At 34.3% G+C, this 15,958-nt stretch overlaps 1 non-coding gene across 1 annotated transcript; it reads left to right on the top strand.

The window, feature by feature from the left end:
- Positions 1-10,995: 10,995 nt before the first annotated feature.
- LOC135272176 (small nucleolar RNA U13) lies at positions 10,996-11,098 on the top strand. Its single transcript, XR_010340266.1, has one exon. It is a non-coding gene; the product is annotated as a small nucleolar RNA U13 (small nucleolar RNA).
- Positions 11,099-15,958: the final 4,860 nt, after the last annotated feature.

The raw sequence follows: 15,958 nt of genomic DNA, 5'->3' as shown, positions 1-15,958 counted from the left end.
ATACAAGTTTTGATGAGGTGCTGAAACAGCGCAGACTTGCAAATGAATTGGCCCAATCAAGAAGTTCAAATTGAAGAAATGTAAAATTGGCTGTTATGACCAAGTTAGTTCAGTATAAAACTATAATTGGTATCTTTTATAATTATATAAAAGATATAAAGCGTAAAACTATCAGTTAAACCCCTTCTCTGTCATTCATGGCTTCCTTACTTCAGAACTGAAATGCAAGAGGGTGTTTTTACTTTGTAGAATTTCATTAAGATAGCGTAAACTTTGGGGCTGGGCAAATGTTTGCATGGCCTCCTTCTACCAGCTATTATGATTTTATTTTTTGTGAGTTAATTAGAATAAAGTGATTTTCTTCCAAAACTTTTTTTCCTGGAAACATTTTGTCATAATAATTAAAGCATGTGCCTTCCCAAAGATTTTAATGTTTTCATCAAACCCCTTCACTAACAATTGGTTATTTTGTTGTTGTTGTTCTTGAGACAAAGTCTCACTCTGTCACCCAGGCTGGAATGCAATGGCACGATCTCGGCTCACTGCAACCTCTGCCTCCCGGGCTCAAGCAATTCTCCCACCTCAGCCTCCTGAGTAGCTGGGACTATAGCACACATCACCACGCCTGGCCTCACTAAATATTAAGTTAAAGAAGCAGTGCTTCAGAGCTAGATGATTTCAAGGCTTAATTCTCATTCATTTATTCACTCAATACATATTTATCAAGTCTACCATGTGTCATTACATACTTTATTCTGGGCTCTGGGAATATAATAGGGACAAAATTCCTCCATATATTTTAGTAGGGAGACAGATAATATATACAATAAATAAGTAATTATATAATGCTTAGAATGTGATGAGTAATAAGTGAAAAGTTAAAAAAAGTCAATAAAATTACGAAGGAGGGTGTTCAAAATCATCTACATTTATCTTCAAATGAGTCTAAATTGCGGTAAACTCGTGATTTCTTAAGCTTCTGTTTGAATCCCCTCCCTCATAATAGGGAATTACTGTCTTTCTAGTGGAATAGTTTCATTATTTTTAAATATGATTACTCTTAAGCAAAAATTTGAAATATATATATTCTCGAAAATTTCTAGACACAAGTTGGCCAAGAAATTTTGGAGTAATCTTCTTACTGAGAAAATGGACATTGCTATTTATTCAAGGACATAGAACAAGTGACGATGTGTTGACATCCTTAGACATACCAGCCTTCCACTAAACATTGTGGAATTCTTCCCCATTCTGTACTGGCCACAGTTAAGGAATAAACAAACAAAAACCTTGTTCTACAAGTGGACAGACTAGGGGATAATTTTGAACTTGCTCTTTATGTAACAATATTCTTTGACTCTCCATATTTTCATCCAGAAACAAATTTTTACTTACTAGAGAGGTTTCATGATATTATTTGATTATTCAGTTATTTTTTGAATAACCTGAATGTTTCATGAATGTTCATTTTATGGTGTTAAAGTGTCTATTTTTCTTTTTTCTTTTTTTTTGAATCAAATCAGCACATATTTTGGTAAAGAACTGAGAAATCTGTTCTCAGAAATCATCATTTCAGGGATTCCACAATTGACAAATATAGTCTTTTAGTTACTAGGTAGGGTATATTTTTGGTGTTCTCTAGGTTTTCCACTGCCTTGGACCTTCTGCAATGATGACAATAATAATAGTTTGGGATTCCACAAAAAACAAATCACTGCCAGTGTTTGGTTGTGGTCTTGTAATTTTGTACGATATGGCTCATTCTGTTGCATCAACCATAAAGGTTACAACACTCACTGGACCTCTGGGGCCAGCTGGTCACTTAGTGGACATTTATTGGGAATTACAGTGATATTTTCTGCTTGAATGTGTCCAGTGGGGATTCTTAGGGATACCTTTGGCCTAGTGCATTCCAAACAAGTTTCTCCCCTTTGAAAGAATAATCTCCTTAAGTATGTCTCATTTTCTTGCAACTGATTTTTTTTTTGACTAGGCTTTCTCTGTCCTAAAAATGTCTAGTTTTAGGTTGCTTTTTCTTTTTTCTGTTGACATTTTCTAGTTACTTAATTGCTTTTTTCTATTTCCAAATAACTTTCTGCATTGCTGTCATGGTATCACACATATAAAAAGAGCTTATTAAAGTAAGAGACCGATGGAATGACTGCTTTCGTGTATGTGTCCCTTTTAGCAGAGGATGACATCTTCCTACTATTCCATAATGTGACTAGGGATATAATTTCTGTCCTCCTCCTAATTCCTATCCACCACTCTAAATATTGAAACATCGTTTATTTACATTCAAAATTTTAAATACCTATGAAATGCATGTGTTAGAGGGATTTTGAAAGTCAAGATGGTTATCTATGCCTTTGTACTCTCCAGGCATGGCTATGTTCAGAGACAAAGGATGAGACAAACACCTCTCTTTGGTTTTTAAAACTGAAACTTTTTAAATAATTTATAATAAAATCAGATAGAATAAAGTAATGATGAGTTAAAGGGTAAGCGAATATCAGAAATAAAATAAATTAGATTAAGCAAGAAATGTAACAACTCTGGAAAACATGAGCTTTATTCACTATCATCACCACCACCATCAGAAATGTTAAAATGCCTATTTTCACCTGATACCTGGCAGTCTCCCTTCTGGAAGAACAATAACCTCTATATTCCAAAAAAATGTGCATTTCAATTTTATATAGAAACACTTAAAAATCTAGAAATAGCCATTCCTTGATAGAAATATTGGCTCCAATTTATTAGTCAAAATAGGCCAGATTCAGTCTTCCATGGTATAAGGAAAATCTTAAGTTCAATTATGGGATGATGGACTGGAGAGTTCATTAAAATTTCAAGTTTGTGAAAAACACATGGAACTCATTTTTCTTTAAATCTGATGAGCTGGCATCAGGAGATGATGTCCTCTCTCAGTCGTGCGGTTTTACATTGAGGGTAGGGGTCAAAGGATTTGCCTACAATTTCAGGCCAATTCAAAATAAGAGCCAAGTCCTCCTTGTAATTATGTTTTCCTGTAATAGCTCAAAAGCTCTGTTTCTCATTCAGATTCATACTTTGTTAAGGTAAATGGGAGAAGTCTTTGCATCTGTCGGTGCTACTGTATCAGACAGTGAGAAGCTGCCACCCATGAGAAGCCAGAATTGGTCTTTGTGGTGGAACAAGCGTTGGCCACCATGAGAAGCAGAAGTTTTCCATGAATTTGGGGGTTTTAAAATTGGTAGTAGATACTGTTCAAGGCTAGAGAGGAGAGTCACAAAAGAATAGGCTATTTGACAACAACCAAATCTAAAAGACTTCAGTGAAGGCAGCAGAGTGGATCAAATGAGGCACTGTCTTGCATGGGGGCCACTATCCAGTTTAGGGGACCACAGAGAAGTTACAAGCACAATATCAGTGATAGCTGGGGTAACAGATGAGAGTAAAGAAGGTAGCAGAAAAAGACGGATCTAACAAAGAAACTAAATGCCTTACTGTGTCTAATCTTAAGAAAGACACAAGAAAATTCAGAACTTGACAAAGCTCTTCCATGGCACTAGTGGGAGAAAAAATATTGCTTCATTCATTTCCTAAAATAAAATTTATATTTGAAGAAAGAGGGTGTTTGGTTAGCACAATACAGCCATTTGTTCCAAAATTTAAATAAAGAATGATTGCTATTTTCTGAAACACATTCTTGCTAAGCCATAATATCCCACTGATGCCTCTTCATTACTCCACTTTCCATTACTCCACTTTCCATTTAACTTACACTTGATATTACTATGTAATTTATAGCTAGATTTAATGTTGGCTGATTTGTCAATTGTCATCCACTTTATAATAAATGCAAAAGACGTTTTAAACACTCATGAAGTAATCGGTATATGTCAGTTATTGTAATTTAGGCTTTATAAAAACTATATCATAAATAGTAGGTTTTAATAAATATCTCAATCATAATGTGAAGACTTTCCATTGCATTGTGCAAACTTTGTGCTGTGGATCTACTCAGACAGTGAAGGAGTCAGCCCCAAGTTGATAAGGTAGTTCATTACTCACTCACAAGACTATTACTCACTCTAAGCAGAATAATGAACAAAGTTAAAATTGATGTAAACCATATGTGCAGGTTTCAGAGCAATGCAGTTATTCGCGACATGCTTGGGGAAAATGAGAGAAACCATTTTCTGGAGCACAATGTGTTGTGGCCTTCTTTGATTATGGTAGAACAATGAGTTACATTTTCTAATTAACGTTATGCCCTTTAAATTATCTTTTCTTTTCCATTAAATTTAAAGATAGGTCTAATTATTGTGACCAATATGAAAACTCTGGGTGGAAAAAGGTATAGAATAGAAATTGTTAAACTCTTAAACTTAAAATGTTTGAAGAGTAATGCTAAATGGTATTTATGCTTTTCAGTTGCTTCTCCTGAATAGAAGTTAATAAATGTGACTTCTTATTAAAGTTAAGAAGGAATGAGTAGAGGTTTGCAGTAAAAATATCTAAATTCTTCAACCTATATGAGATTACCAAGTAGATACATTAGTCTTAGACAATAGCATTTTAACCTTAGAGCAGTAACAAGAATGTTTACTTCTTTGACCATTGCAGTAATCAATCCATAGGAAATCTGGGAATGAAGTCAAATATTGAAAAATAAATTTTAAATGATGTGGTGGTTTTATTGATTATTTTTGAACATTTAAAAAATTGGTAGACCACATCTTCTGCAGGTAAAATTGAATAAGGAAGATTGAAATGAAAAAGAAAGGAAAGGAGAAGAAAGCTTTCTTGGAGAATTACATGGTCATCTTTTTCTCTCAGAAATAGCTGCTACCTACATTGGACATTATTCAAAACTTTTATATTTTCACCAAAAGACATTTTCCTCTTCAGTTCACATAACATCAGCAAGCTAGAGACTTACTTCTGTACCTAATGGCTGCGAAATAAATTCGTAGCCTCTTAATTTCAGCTTTTTCATAAGCTCCAAATTTATATTTCTACAAGCTAGTAGTAATAGAAGGCTGTTCTCTTTGTTAGTCTTTGATATTACAGGCAAACAGATGCTTCAACGTTTCTTTCTCCTGTTCATCCATCCATCCATCCATCCATCCATCCATCGATCATTTCACCACTTACTATGGAGCAGGCACAGTGCAAAATGAATGCTGAAGAAACAAAGATAATTAAAGCAAGAGCTTTGTTCATAATGTTTTGTGAGGAGGCCCACCAGTAGCACTTTAATATCCATATTCTGAGATGACTAAACAAACCATCTAACAATGCCTTTTATAATATTTCTTCACTTTATATTTCTTCTTTCTCAACAGATAACAAGCTTATCAAAACCAAATCAAAGAAACACATTCTAGGAAACTTAAAAAAGATCCCAGTGTGGGAGTTTAGTGTGAATTTAGTTGAAATGAGATATATTTTTTCATTGTTTTAGACATATGAAAAATGCTTTCACCAACTCCTACATGAATTTATTTCATTTCCAGAGTACTAGTAATCAATTTCCTGCCCCTTTACTATAAGGTTTCTTCTATTACCCTATAATAGTGTTCACATTCACATTTTTTTAGAATCATACCAAAGTTCTAAGCTCTACAGATGGAATTACATTTTTCAACAGTTACAGCAAGGGAAAGCCTTGTGGTCCCACATGAAACTTCCAGGTACTCCTACAGACATGGAGAGCAGTGGCCCAGCAGCTTCCAACCCACCAGACAATGCTGAGTGGAAAACTATGGGCTATTTTAAAGTTAACTCCATATATTATCTAACTCTAAAGAGTATTTCTTTTTGTTTTCCCTCAAAATTACATCATGCTTTGGCCCATGGATCTGTGTTTGTGTTCATGTAAGGCAGAGTTGATGCAGTAATCCAAACATATTCCATGCTGATGGTTGCACTTAGCAGGGTTTCAAAACTGGTAGGGCTTAAGGAGGCACTAGAATTAGATTAACCTTAAGCCTTAAACAAACTTATTTTTTAAACCAAGATATAAATACATATAATAAAAAGCATAGATCTTAATTATATAGTTCAATCAGTTTTAATAAATACTTATACCCCAATAAACACATAAAGTATTCCCCTTACACTGGAAAGTTGCCTCACATCTCTTTCTGGTTTCTGTTTGCCAGAGACAACCACTATTCTGATTTTTATTCCTAGATTAGTTTGCCTTTTCTTGAACTTTGTAGAAATGGAATTGTATGGTAAGTTTTGAGTCTAACTTCTTTATCTGAGCATAATACTTTTTGTATTTATTCATTTGCAAGTGTGTATCAGTAGCTCATTGTTTTTATTGACAAGTAGTATTCCATTATATAAAGTTACTACAACATAGTTATTCATACTTCTATTGATAGACATTTAGTTTGTTTCCACTTTTTGGCTCATAAAAAAGTTTCAGTGAACATACATGTACCCATCTTTTTATGTCCAAGATGTTTAATTTTAAATTCAAGCTATAATGAAATAATGAGTAGAATCAGAGTATAACGGAGATGGACAAGGATGGGTACAATGCATTTAGTCGGCTTTTTGGGCAGGGAAAACATCAGGACTCACCAAAAGCTCTCCACTGTAGTGCTCTCACATCAGCTCCCAGAGCTTCCACCAGACTGCTTTGGGAGCTATCATGGAAGTAAATAGACATCAGGTAGAGGTGTACTGTGGAAAGGCATGCTTGGAGCCAGACATAACTGGGTAAAGTCTGACACAGTTCCTTAAGACAAATTAATTGAGCTGAGCCCCAACCCTCAGTCATCTCATCTATAAAATCATTCCCATCTTGATAGGTATACAAATTAAATGGGATGTACTAGTTAATGTCATGCTAAATTTAATTTCACAGAATGTCATCAGAGGTATGGTAATTTACATATACGTATAAACATATATATACAAAATAAATATATGTGTACATATATGTATGTGTGTGTATATATTAGACAATACATTCAGACTGAAATTTGAGCACTAGTTTATACTGTATAGATAGTGGGATGATTTAAATCTTAAAATATTTTTTGTTTGTTTTATGTAGGTGATTCTGTGGTTGAGCCTACATAAGAAAAGCTGATGCACTAAATTGAACATGCTCCAGTGGATAATCCTCCTAATGTCAATGGCTTAAAAAATAAACCTCTGATCCGTGTTTTTCTGGCCAGTGGTAGGATTAGGGGCTGTTCTCCATACCATGCTATAGGCTAGCCAGGCAGACCATCCTACTGTCAGGCAGATGGAGTTCTGACATCTTCAACATATGGGCTTCCAAGTCACATTGGCCATGAGCATACAAATAGCAGATGGAGGAAAAGAGATAGGATCATATTGTGGGAGATTTTATTTTGGGGAGGACCAATCATTTCCATTCTTTTCCACCTGCTGTAATTCAGTCACTTGGCAACACCTAACTGCAAGGGAGGCTGGGAAATATGGTGTCACTCTAAGTAGAGGAAGAAGAGGGAATAGTTGGTGGTCACTTAGCAACACCAGGCATATAGCAAGCATTCCACAAATGTTAGTTTCCTTCTCCTTTCTTCAATAACTAATGGGAGGACTCCCATAGCCATTTTGTCTCAAAAATTATTTTCTTATTCCATGTAGAGCCCATTAGTCTAGCATCTGAATTGCTCCCCAATCACATAGAAAAAGCCCAGGGTACACGGTGAAAAAGAATCAGTCATATTTTAGAAATGATCCAGAAAAGTACAAATGTAAATTGACATCTCTCACCTTACTTAAAACTGAGATTAAAAGAAGAGACTGAAGCTAATTCTGTGCTTCATGACAACCAAAGCAAAGAAGGAAATATGAGCAAAGAGTTTGTAGTAGAACCCCTGAAAAGATTAAGATATCCTCCCATGTGATACTTAAATTTTTTAAGCTATAAGATACTTCAACAAACATTTTTTTAATGATGTTTAATTTCATGCATTTTAAACAAAATTTGAAATAGCACATCCCTTAAAAAATGACTTTGGTTAGCAAAGACATGGACTCAACCCAAATGCTTATCAATAATATACTGGATAAAGAAAATGTGGTACATAGACACAGTGGAATACTATGTAGTCATAAAAAGGAACAAAATCATGTCCTTTGAAGGGACATGGATAGAGCTGGAAGCCATTATCCTCATCAAACTAACAGAGGAGCAGAAAAACAGACACTACATGCTCTCACTTGTAAGTGGGAGACGAAAAATGAGAACACATGAACACAGGGAGGGGAACAACACATACTGGAGCCTATTGTAGAGAGAGCATCAGGATAGATAGCTAATGCATGTGGCGCTTAATACCTAGGTGATGGGTTGATAGGTGCAGCAAACCATCATGGCAAACGTTTACCTACAGAACAAACCTGCACATCCTGCACAGATATCCCAGAACCTAAAATTAAATTCAATTAAATTTTTAAAAAATGATTTTGGTGTCTTCACTCTGTAGGCATTATAAGTATGGGCTTAGCATAGCTGTTGGGTAAATCCAGCATTGATTACAGCTCTTGCGGGAGCCAACTACAGTGTTAGCAATGACAAAAGTCAAACAATTTGGAAGGCTAGACAAACTTCAATCTAAACTCTTAGAGGAATTTGTCCTGTAGATGTATATAAAGTATAGTTAAAGTAATAATAATTTATTACTTGCTGGTATTTAACCCCAAAATGAAAAGATGTTGAATATTTCTTAATGTGGATATGTAATGACCGGATGAAAAATACTTCAGAAAACTCTCTTCTCTCCTGATGACATATTCCGAGCTACCTCAATCCAGAAGTCGCATAGAAGTAATTAAACCTGTGAGTCCATTGTTGTCAGGAGAAAGTTTTACATATTCATGATGCCAAAATCTAAATAGTTAGATTTGTTTAATGTGCCTAAGCATCACAATAGATAGTATTAAAATCAAAAGATTCAACTAAAATGGTCATTTGGAGTTTTATTTTGGATCTAACGGACAGTTTATGATCCTTTTTCCTGGAAATTAGGCATTCTCCAAGGGGATTCTTTTACGTTAAAGGCTGACATTTGGTTAACTCTTAGACGCAGTCATTGAAACGGTAGTCATCTATTTCACATTTTTTGAGTTAAAAAAAAATTTGTGATTGTCCAAACAAATCTAAGTTTTCTTATCAGAAAAGCCTTGACCCTAATTGAGGGGCCCTGTAACCAACACTGAGTAGGCAAAAATTCCCTAGCCAAAGAAGTCAGAGCCTTGGTATTTGATAGGAAAGCACTATCTTTTGCATCGTTGGCCCTGATATCTAAAGCATCTGGTTTCTCTTCAAATAAAAACCATACCTTATCTATTTTTAGGTGGAACCAGTGAGGCCAGGAATATCTTGTCTGCTGTGCAGATCTACTCAAATGCCCAACTGAGACCATTAACTTTCAAGGGAATATGGTTGAAGCCAGGTTTAGTGGCTCACACTTGTAATCTCAACACTTTAGGAGGCCAAGGCAAAAGGATGGCTTGAGCTCAGGAGTTTGAGATCAGGCTGATCAACAGGGTGAGACCCCATGGTGGCATATAACTATTGTCCCAGCTACTCAGAAGGCTAAGGTGGGAGGATTGCTTGAGCCCATGTGGTTGAGCCTGCAGTGAATTGTGATTGTGCTACTCCACTCCAGCCTGGGAGACAAAGCAAGACCCTGTCTCAAAAAAAAAAAAAAACAAATTTAAATTTAATTAAAAAAATTGAAATGATAATTATTCACTCACTTGTAGGCAGCTCCAGATTTATTCATATTTCTAGTCATAGCATCAGAAATCCACTGCCTCCATGGACTTTTTGTACAACTGAAACTTGCTATTATGCCCTCCTCATATTTTAAAGTAATACTATTTTCTGACAATGGATACCTACTAATTTTAGAGAGAAAATATAGTGCAGGGCAAGAAAGAAAGTTAAAATTATTTTTAAACTTACCACCTAGCTAACTGATGTTAAGATTTGGGTGTGTGCCTCTCCAATCTTTTCGTTATAGATGTAATTAAATACCCTCTGTACCTTTCTGATGCCTATGTTCCTTTCAACCTTCCCTAGTCAAGTAACATTTGGTAATATATCTAGGGCTTCTCTAGATTATTAAAATATTTTAAAACCTAATCTTTCATTGCTGCATAATATTCTTCCACATCTATGTATCATAATTTCTTTATTACTATTGTATGTTTACATTAAAAAATGTATGTCTTTGACTAAATATCTGACCATTTCCTCAGTAAAGATTCCTAGAAATGGAATTACTACATCAGAAATCACACACATTTTTAAGTTTTAAAATTGATTATCAAATTACTTTTCAGAAAATTTGAACAGATACAAATCTTTACAAAATAGTACATGGCCATGGCTGTCACCGAACCCACAGTAGCATTAAATAGTATTAAATATAAGAGTTTGTTTTCTGATAAAGGGCCTCTCAGTTTAAGGCCCGCCACTTCTTTTGAATTATTATATAACAAATAACCATTCTTCATGCAGGCCTTAACTTTTGTGTAAAAAAAAAAATCGGGCATAAATATTTAGAGAATATATATAAATATGTAGTTTCTCATCAAACTTGTTAATAGCCATTTTTAGTGGAAAGTAATGAATTATATTTATTTTGACATTACAAAAGAATCAAACAGTACAAATAAGTATGTGAACACAATAATGTTTTTCATTTTTTATTTTCAAAATAACAATTCAAAACATCAGTTAAATGAAATGTAAAAAAATCAATATCTTCAAATATGTAAGTTCTTCGTCTGAAACTCTGTAGATTCTTTTGGTATTGCTACAAAACCTCAACGTCTGGAGGAAAAAATTCACAGGAAAAGGAGATTCTAACTCAAGAGAGTAGCCTGATTACATTGATCTCCGCTGATGGAATGAACACACTTGTCTTCCTTATTTCTTTGTAACATTTCAGTAAAATGTAAGCAATTTTTTAAAAAAACGATGCTGTAAAAAGATGTCATCAGATGCTTTCATGGTTTGTAAGCATGATGATTGCGTTTTACACTCATTTGTAAGGTGTGCCTTCCTCAAACCTTGTCACGATGTTGGCACATTAACTGTCTGATGTCGGGGGAAAAGGGGACATCTGTGGGTCAAAAATTCTAAAGAATTCCTATAAGATTGAAATCAGATAGGATTTATTTGAATAGAAAACAGAAAAAGTAAATAATTAGCAGCATTTCTTTTAGGAAATCCTGAAGAAACTCTGAGTTCAAAATCAAGATGTAAAGAGCAGGTGTGGGCCATGGGACAGTAAGTGGAAATAAATTTTAAAAGAGCTGACAGCCCCACCTGGATGCTCCCACCACTCCCCAGATGGAGACGTCCACGTAGCATGTAGATGGGGGAATGCTTTCCGGAGTAATATAATGCCTGTAAATGGAGGAGGGAAATGGAATCAGGTAGATGGACAAGTTGAGCTGTGAGTCAGTTGCAACAGAGGCCTCAGTTGATTCCACAGGGAGCTCTGAAACAGCAATGGCCCTTGAGACTTGCTCTGAATTAAAGTAAGGGAGTGAAGTCTTTGTACTCATGGTTGAACGGTCTTTGGATGTGGGCTGCTCCTGGTAGTGAGTGTAATTTTGGGTGAGGCCATTTCCTTCAGCAATTCCTGCAGAGGAACTCAGCTGAGTTCTCAGCAAGCAACACCCCGAGAGCTGAGCAAATGAGTGTTCACCTTGCAGAGCCCACTACTCACCTGAACATTCCTCGCTAAAGAGAATGTGAATCTATCTGGAGACGCGCTGATGTGTGCACTGAGAGAAAAGAAGAGCAGAGTAGAATTATACATTATTTCATAATTTGAAGTCAAACACGAAAGACCTCTCAAAAATGGCAGTTTAACCTATAAATGATGTGCATTATAATTTCTACATCCAAAATAAAGTATCTTCCCTCAGACGATTTGACTACCTCATTTGCCCCCCGTTTGGGAGAATATAATAGCATTTATAGCATCTACATTTTTTCCTAAACAATGCCTAATATTAAACAAATATACCAGTCATCCCAAGAAGGAGGAACAAGAGAAAGATTAGAGAATGGGACTAGACTAATAAATGACCCAGATATTGCAGTCATTGTAAATGGACTTAAACCAACTATTATTAATATATTCAAGAAAATATAAAGAATTTTATATCAGAGGACGAAAATATATAGAAAAGAATAAATGAAAACTCAAGAACCAAAACACAATAGCTAAAATTAAGATCTCAGTAGATAGGTTTAACAATAGAATGGATGCAGCTGAAGAGTATGTTTGTGAGAAGGAATGTAAGTTGCTAGTAAGTAACTAGATTGAAATACAATGAGAAAAAGGGATAGGACGCAGAAAAGAACATAACGTATATATGGGACTGATAGAAATTTCTTATATGTGTATAGTTGAAGTCTTGAAAGGAAAGGAGGAGAAAGAATAAAGCAGAAGCAATATTTGAAGAGAAAATGGCTGATAAATTCCCAAAACTGACAAAAGACATAAAGCCACATATTCAAAAACTGTGCAAATTCCAAGCTATATTAAATGTAAAGAAAACCACACCAAGATATATCATAGTAAAACCATGAAAACTAAAGACAAAGATACAGTCTTAAAATCAGAGGATAAAAAATACATGAGGAGCAACAATAAAGCTGACAATGATTTCTCAACAGTGATTATGGAAACAATCACAGAAATAATAAATGGCATCTATCTTTAAAGTCCTAAAAGAAAATAACTGCTAACTTCAAATTCTGTTGAGTGAGAGTATTCTTCAAAAGTGAAGATGAAATAAAGACGTTCCAGACACATAAAAACTGAGAGAATTTGTCACCATGGGGCCTGCACTTAAAAAATGGAAATTCTTTAAGAAGAAAGATAAAGTCCTTGGTAAACTAACACAGGAACAGAAAACCAAATACTGCATGCTCTGACTTACAAGTGGGAGCTAAATGATGAGAACACGTGGACATATAGAAGGGACAACACGCACTGGGGCCTATTGGAGGGCAGAGAGTGGGAGGAGGGAGAGGATCAGGAAAAGTAACTAATAGTACTAGGCTTAACACCTGGGTAATTAAATAATCTGCACAAGAAACTCCATGACACAAATTTACCTGTGTAACCAACCTGCACTTGTACTACTAAACTTACAATAAAAGTTTAAAAAAAAGAAGGGTAATTAGCCCAGATGGAAACATGAAAATATAGGAAGTAATGAAGAGCAATGGACAGTATAAAATATGTAAATAAGTCTAGTATTGACTATACATAATAATAACAAAAATATTAATAATGCTTTGTAGAGTTCAAAATATGTATAGAATAAAGTACACATGACAAAAGACAAACAAGAAATAAATGAATTTAAAGTATCCTAAGGTCTTATTATAGGGTAAGGAGCAAGAATTCCACATATTAGTAAGTCAAAAAGTCACATTGTGTGACCACTTAGAAGATATTAGATATGTGTAACTAGCACACTTACAGACGAGAAAAATGGAACGATAAAAATTACTTGATGGATTCAAGAGAGGGCAAGAAAAGAGAAAAAAAAATGGGGGGGCAAATAGAAAACAGGAAAAGGATAGTTATAAACCTGATGTATTAGTAGCTATATTATTTATTGACGGACTAAACACTTTAAAGAACAAACAAGAACAGAGATTTTTAGACTGGATAAGAAATTATCTTTTAAAATTTTTTTCTATTCTAATTTTTAATTTTTGTGGGTACATAATAGGTATATATATAGAGAGAGAGACTACATGAGATATTTTGATACAGGCATACAGTGTGCAATAATTACATGAGGGTAAATGGGATATCCATCACCTCAAGCATTTATCATTTCTTTGTGTTACAAACATTCCAGTTATACTCTTTTAATTATTTTAAAATGTACAATAAATTATTATTTTATTATTGACTGTAATCACCCTGTTGTGCTGTCAAATGTCAGATCTTATTCATTCTATCTAACTATATTTTTGTACTCATTAATCATCCCCACTTTATGCTTGAGTCCCCACTACCCTTTCCAGCCTCTTGTAATCATCATTTTACTCTCTGTCTTCATGAGCTCAATTGTTTTAATTTTTGGCTTCCACAAATGAGTGAACACATGTAAAGTCTGTCTTTCTGTGCCTGGGATATTTTATTCACTTAATAAAATGTCCTCCATTATATTAAGTTCTATCCGTATTGTTGCAAATGACAGTATCTCATTCTTTTTTATGGCTGAATAGTAAGTACTCCACTGTGTTATATGTACCACATTTTCTTTCCATTTGTCTTTTAATGGACACTGAAGTTGCTTCCAAATCTTGGCTATTGTGAATAATGCTGCAATAAACATGGGAGTACAGCTATCTCTTCAATATACTGATTTTCTTTCTTTGGAATATATATCTAGCAGTGGGATTGCTAGATCATATGGTAGTTCCATGACCATACCATTCTCCACAGTGGCTGTACTAACTCACATTTCCCCCAACAGAATACAAGTGTTATCTTTTCTGGCCAGCATTTGCTATTGCCTATCTTTTGGATAAAAGCCATTTTAACTGGGATGAGATGATATCTCATTGTAGTTTTGATTTGCATTTATCTCATGATCAATGTTATTAAGAACAAAAAATTATCTCTTAATCTCCAAATCAATGCCAATGTCTTTATTGTTTACTTTCTGAAATGAAGAGTATACTCACTTTCCTTTAGAGGTTGTAATATGTTCAAAGTTAGTGTTCTCTATCACCAAAATTGACTGCAAAGGTACATCTGTTAATGAAATTAGATTTTATGTATTTCATCTTTGAAAATGTCTTTTTACACTGATAGGTGCTGCCAAATATTGATATCAGTCCATGGGCATGTAATTTTAATTGAGCATATTAATCATTTGAAAGGCATTTGTGGAATTCTATTACATTCTTTTCTTGATAGTTGTCTTTTATATCATTTCATCACATTGCAGATTAATCACTTCCAATTGAAAGTTAGATGGAAGCTCCTTAATCACTTTAGTTAAATGAATTTCCTTGTGTGTTAAATAAATTTTGAAATATGCAAATTTCCTTTGTACTTGCATTGAGGTCTGAAAAACATTACCAGAACTGTAATTTGAGCTTGCAGAATATATCTGCTGCAAATTTGTGTGAGAATGAAGATCTCACTTCTGCTTTAACTTTTGATAGCATGGGAAGTGTATAAAGCATTCTAGGTGTAACCAAGAAAAATAACTTGGGCCCTTAGAATTTACATTTTATTTATTTAGGTGGCTAATACTTACTGACAGCACCTGTGAATTAGAAACTTGTATTAATCATAGTAAAACACAATACTATGCTCAATTTAAATTAAATTAACTTTTATATTTAATTTTGTTATCTACAACACAATTTACAGAATGGCTCTATAAAACATTTTTCTCACACATTATTTGTCATAGTTAATTTTTATAGTTCTATAGTCTTTTGGAGTATATTACCATTTTCCTTGTTCTCCTGGAGCAAAGCCTTCATTGACTTCTGGCTTGGAATTTTTACTAAGGATTTTGGAAACCAAAGCGGACTAGATAGAATTAATCTTGTCATTCAAGATGTTGCCTCACTAATATTCAGTGCACCGTTCACCTTTAAATTATGCTGAAAGAGAAAACGGCAAAATTAGAAACTCATTGACCTATTTGCACTTTTTCATTAGAATTAATACTCATTTTTGCCTTACTTTCTGTATTTGTAAAATAGGGATGATGATACCTATTTTAAGGTCTATAGGAGAAATAAGTTTAGTGCATGTAGAGTATTTGCTATTGTAGATCTTCAATATATTTTATTTCTTGTTTATTAAATTACTTAAATGTAACACTAAACATTACTTTAAAATTTGTGCATATGTATATTTCTTTTATCTTGGTACATCTCAAAGAATTGGTTGTTTAT

Source organism: Aotus nancymaae, unplaced genomic scaffold (assembly GCF_030222135.1).
Source record: "Aotus nancymaae isolate 86718 unplaced genomic scaffold, 86718_ANA_hifiasm-v0.15.2.pri h1tg000006l, whole genome shotgun sequence".
In the NCBI taxonomy this organism is placed as follows: domain Eukaryota; kingdom Metazoa; phylum Chordata; class Mammalia; order Primates; family Aotidae; genus Aotus; species Aotus nancymaae.
Note: the sequence above shows the minus strand (reverse complement) of the source record. Positions and strands in the feature narration are given on the sequence as shown.